The sequence below is a fragment of the Procambarus clarkii genome, chromosome 53, assembly GCF_040958095.1.
Source record: "Procambarus clarkii isolate CNS0578487 chromosome 53, FALCON_Pclarkii_2.0, whole genome shotgun sequence".
Lineage (NCBI taxonomy): Eukaryota > Metazoa > Arthropoda > Malacostraca > Decapoda > Cambaridae > Procambarus > Procambarus clarkii.
This window is the reverse complement of record NC_091202.1, coordinates 18,695,313-18,701,312: the sequence shown is the minus strand read 5'-3', so window position 1 is coordinate 18,701,312 and position 6,000 is coordinate 18,695,313. Positions and strand designations below refer to the sequence as shown.

General features: G+C 42.1%; 1 protein-coding gene across 1 annotated transcript in view; it reads right to left on the bottom strand.

The window, feature by feature from the left end:
* Positions 1–6,000, bottom strand: part of LOC138352408 (uncharacterized) — a 62,495-nt gene that overhangs the window by 19,777 nt on the left and 36,718 nt on the right. The gene's annotated exons all lie outside the window — the stretch shown is intronic.

Here is a 6,000-nt window from a genome sequence, read left to right as displayed (position 1 = left end):
CAAAGAAATATCCGAATTAGTAACTGGGCGTCCACAATGCAAGCCGAGTTGGTAGCGATACTGGTAGCACTCGAAATTATTGACAACATTGAAGTAGACAGTTTAATTATTTCTGACTCCCTATCCTCACTACGAGCAATAAACAGTTTGCAATCAAGTAATAACGTGCTTGTCTTGGAAGCTAGACGTAGATATATAAGAATACTTAGCAAGAGGGTAAATATAAAAATGTTGTGGATTCCTTCTCACATTGGCATGCAGGAACATGACAAAGTTGACGCCCTTGCTAAGGCTGCAGTAAATAAAAACAGTATTGAACGGAATCTTGAGTTATCAAATAGGTCCCTTAAAAGTGTCATTAGACGAGAACTCCTGGATGGATTTGAAGAAAGTAGAACAGTGCAAACTGGAACTAGCAGGTCCATTGTTCATCACAATGAAATGTGTGAAGTAAAACATGTGTATGGGGCAAGTAACAAAGTCAGTAGACTAACAGATGTTGTCACAGCTCGTATTAGACTTTGCTACAAGTATCTCTGGCAGATCGGCTTGTATAGGGATCTAGATGAAGTAAAGTGTAAAGTGTGTGGACATAGACAGGGACACACACTCGAACACTATATCTTGGATTGTAGTAAAATTGAGCCATTTAGAGATAAATCTAAGCTCACTCTGTATGATATGGCAACCTATCTTATTACCATGGATAAAGTACCTGAAATGTTGCACTGTACCCACATTTCGCTTCCAGTAGATGAACGACATATGAGATTCAGAAACAAGTAGTGTATTGTGAGGACTAATAATAATCAGAAGCTCCCCTATGACTCTGTAATATCCCCATTGGCCAAACTATTATGTATTAGCGATAAGACCTACCATTAATGTATGATGACTTACTGTAAATATGTAGCTCTTGTAATAGCACTTTCTCTGTAACTAGCTGACATTGTAACTATAAAGTGTGAAGGATAGAAGAAATTGTTTATGTAATAATCTAAGATGAAGTCTGATAAAGACCTTTTGTGCCCTCTGTAATGTTTTTGCGCTACCGCTCACAGGATGAGTATGGGGTGCACAATAAACTAGCGCCTTCGCGGCAACAATCAACAATAATATACAATGTGAGTCACCACACAAGACATTGAGAAACACTATGGCTGACTGCCCTTGCAAATCACAACCCCTTCAGTCGGAAAACACACCAAATTTGTCACCTTAACAGTTCAACTCACCAAAAAACTCTGAGCCTAAATTGAGTGGAGATGGGGGGGGGGGGGGTGAGGGTCAACAGTTGATAGGCCGAGTCCCTCTTCTGGCCTGGGGAAGCCAGTCTGGCAGCTGGAGCCTCTGGGGCCAGCGATTTAACTGGCTCCTTCTTTATCTTCAAAACTCTCTGTGTCTCCTGATCTCCTGAATGTTCAGTTCCCGGGGTATTTATGGGGAATCCGGGAGCTAAGCCCCGCCTACCAGTAAGATCAGTCTCTCTACCTACCATGCCTCAGTCTCTCTACCTACCATGCCTCAGTCTCTCTACCTACCATGCCTCAGTCTCTCTACCTACCATGCCTCAGTCTCTCTACCTACCATGCCTCAGTCTCTCTACCTACCATGCTCAGTCTCTCTACCTACCATGCCTCAGTCTCTCTACCTACCATGCCAAAACAGCGGCTTGTTTGATGGAAAGACACCACCAACCGTCTGTAAATATTAGCTTAGCAGAAATTAAGGTCAATTCAAATGACCTGACCCCTGGTCAACTTGTGGTCATTAACTTCTATAGGTGTGACTTTTTGATTACTAAAGACAAACAATTTGCGCCTCAAATATCATGTATACTGCCTCTCGTATGTAAATAAAATTAAACACCTTTATTTTGCTACACCCAGGCCATTGGGACTACAACCCCCAAGCCCTGTACATTCAGCCACGAGGCCCTGTACCTCGCGTACCATTTGGTACACGAGTACCAAATTTGGGAGATGAGATACTTCAAGAATTGGATAGCGAGAAAAACCTGGGAGTTGATATCACACCAGACCTGTCCCCGGAAAGCCAAATCAAGAGAATGTCATCAGCGGCATATGTCAGGTTGGCCAACATATGAACGGCCTTTAGAAACTTGTGTAAGGAATCATTCAGAACCTTGTATACTACATATGTCAGACCAATCTTGGAGTATGCAGCTCCCAGCATTGAATCCGTATATCGTCAAACACAAACTAAATTGGAGAAAGTTCAGAGGTATGCCACAAGACTAGTACCCGAATTGAGTAATATGAGCTACGAAGAGAGACTATGAGAACTAAACCTCACATCGCTGGAAGCAAGAAAATTTGTTAGGGGAGACATGATCACTACGTACAAGATTCTCAGGAAAATTGATAGGGTAGATAAAGATAATTTATTTAACACAGGTGGCACATGCATAAGGGTACACAGGTGAGACTGAGTGCTCAAATGACCCACATAGATATTAGAAAGAACATTTTTAGGGTTAGAGTGGTTGACAAATGGAATTCATTAGGCAGTGATGTGGAGGAAGCAGACTCCATACACAGTTTCAAGTGTATATATGATAGAGCCCAGTAGGCTCAGGAACCTGTACACCAGGTGGTGGAGGGCCAAGACCGTCAGTAGTTTCAAAGCGTTATATGACAAAGAGTACTGGGAAGACGGGACTCCACGAGCGTAGCTCTCATCCTGTACTACACTTAGGTAATTACACTTAGGTAATTACCAGTTGATTGACAATTGAGAGGCGGGACCAAAGAGCCAGAGCTCAACCCCCGCTAGCACACATAGGTTAGCAAATAGGTGAATACACACACGCACACCTTTTTGAAGCACAAGGCGAAGCTGGGAAAAGTTCAGAGGTATGCCACTAGACAAGTCCTAGAACTAAGAGGCATGAGTTACAAGGAAAGGCTGCGTGAGATGCACCGCACGACACTAGAAGACATAAGAGTAAGGGAAGACATGATCACTACCTACAAAATTCTCAGAGAAATTGACATTGTAGATAAGGATAAACTTTGTAACACGGGTGGTACACGAACAAGGGGACACAGGTAGAGACTGAGTACCCACATGAGCCACAGGGACGTTAGAAAGAACTTTTTCAGTGTCAGTGTAGTTAACAGGTGGAATGCATTAGGCAGTGATGTGGTGGAGGCTGACTCCATACACAGTTTCAAATGTAGATATGATAGAGCCCAGTCGGCTCAGGAACCTGTACACCAGTTGATTGACAGTTGAGAGGCGGGACCAAAGAGCCAAAGCTCCACCCCCGCAAGTACAACTGAGTATAACAACAACTAGGTGAGTACACACACCTCTCAGTGTATATATGTCGAGAGGTATATACACACCTCTCAGTGTATATACACCGAGATATGTATGTACGTCTATACACACTTCTAAGTGTATATACGCCGAGAGGTATATACACACTTCTCAGTGTATATATTCCCAGCAGCTGTGAGGAAGATATGAGGCATACTCATCATTCCCCTCCACGCAGGGTTGTGGCTTCAAGGGTATTATTAAGAGTCATAAATCGAAAATTTATTGCAGGTCGTATCGTATCTTGTCGACCGTATCACGCAGGTCGCTGGAAGCTGGAGTTGCCAAGCTGGTGGACACCAGAGCGGCAATCCAGTCGCACACTACTACGCAACGATCTACACTTTTACATCACTATTATTTAAAGAGTATTTACACCAATTACGTAAAAAAAAATATTTGAAGAAAGTATACTAGGCTATAACTTATTGTATTATACTTAAATATGGATGTCATACAGGCGCCCTTGACTATGCTATATGAAGGGTCTTGTCTCAGTGGCTACCAATTTTGTTTTCTAATTTATTATTTAATTATCTAATTTATTACCTAAAAATAATTAATCTCTCTCTCTCTGATTCTTGCAGCAGTTAGCATTTCCTCCTTTCTGTATGTAAAGGTTAGAGTACAGTCATCAGCATAGGCTTGACCTTCAAGAATGAGATGAAGAAGATCGTTGAAATAAACATTCCACAGCAGAGGGCCAAGCACACTACCCTGTGGAACGCTGGCACCAATTGAGTGGCTATCGGATTCTGCTCCATTGAGCAGAACAATGGGTACTGAAATGGAAGTGATTGTAGAAAGCCTATTGGTCCATATTTCTTGATGCTTCTATATTGGAGCGGAGTCTTGAGGTGGGTAGAATATAGTTGTGCATTAATTGGCTGTTGATTGCTGGTGTTGACTTCTTAATGTGTAGTGCCTCGCAAACGTCAAGCCGCCTGCTATCGCTGTATCTATCGATGATTTCTGTGTTGTTTACTAGGATTTCTCTGGCGATGGTTTGGTTGTGGGAAGAGATTATATGTTCCTTAATGGAGCCCTGTTGTTTATGCATCGTTAAACGCCTAGAAAGAGATGTTGTTGTCTTGCCTATATACTGGGTTTTTTGGAGCTTACAGTCCCCAAGTGGGCATTTGAAGGCATAGACGACGTTGGTCTCTTTTAAAGCGTTCTGCTTTGTGTCTGGAGAGTTTCTCATGAGTAGGCTGGCCGTTTTTCTGGTTTTATAGTAAATCGTCAGTTGTATCCTCTGATTTTTGTCTGTAGGGATAACGTTTCTATTAACAATATCTTTCAGGACCCTTTCTTCTGTTTTATGAGCTGTGGAAAAGAAGTTCCTGTAAAATAGTCTAATAGGGGGTATAGGTGTTGTGTTAGTTGTCTCTTCAGAGGTTGCATGGCGTTTCACTTTCCTTCTTATGATGTCTTCGACGAAACCATTGGAGAAGCCGTTGTTGAATAGGACCTGCCTTACCCTACAGAGTTCTTCGTCGACTTGCTTCCATTCTGAGCTGTGGCTTAGAGCACGGTCGACATATGCGTTAACAACACTCCTCTTGTACCTGTCTGGGCAGTCGCTGTTGGCATTTAGGCATATTCCTATGTTCGTTTCCTTAGTGTAGACTGCAGTGTGGAAACCTCCGCTCTTTTCCATGACTGTTACATCTAGAAAGGGCAGCTTCCCATCCTTTTCCATCTCGTAAGTGAAACGCAGCACGGAACTCTGCTCAAATGCCTCCTTCAGCTCCTGCAGATGTCTGACATCAGGTACCTGTGTAAAAATGTCGTCAACATACCTGCAGTATATGGCCGGTTTCAAGTTCATGTCGACTAAGACTTTTTGCTCGATGGTACCCATAAAGAAGTTTGCAAACAGGACACCTAGGGGAGAACCCATGGCGACCCCATCTACTTGCTTATACATGTGCCCATCCGGGCTCAAGAAGGGTGCCTCTTTAGTACAAGCTTGGAGTAGTTTCCTTAGAATATTTTCGGGTATGTCAAGAGGAGTACATTAATACCCTATTAATGCCACCTCTTGTTCTGTCTTGTGTTGATGAAATTAATACCCTATTAATGCCACCTCACCCCATCCACCTCACTCAAATGTAGATATAAACAAAATCGGAGATGTTTAAGTTCTATTCAGTTGTGTATTTGTAAACTAAAGTCTTTGAAAATGTAATAAGTTTTACGAAACGCGCTCGTGTCGCGTCAGACTAGAAATAAAAATGAATTTTGGAGAATTGATTTTTGAATTACCTCCAACAGTGAAAAGAAATGTACGAAAGATTGAGAAAATTCGTGTTAGAATTATTAATCTTACTTTTTCGGTCATATTTAATAATATATGTCTACAGGAAAGACTGCTACCAAAATATACTAATATTAAAGCGCACGACCCAGCAGCAAGGAATCAAGCCTTCACGATAAAATATCGCCAGGATCTGATTCGTGATCAGATATACAAGGCATAGAATGAAATCAAAGACAACAAAACGCAACTACTTCATGCTACAAACGAGTGGAGAAATAGCAACATCGACGAAAGTATCCGTACCCGCATTGAACAACACCTCGACATCCTCACAGACCGACATCACCTCAGCACTGAAACAAGGATTATCAAGAAACTTACAACATTATATG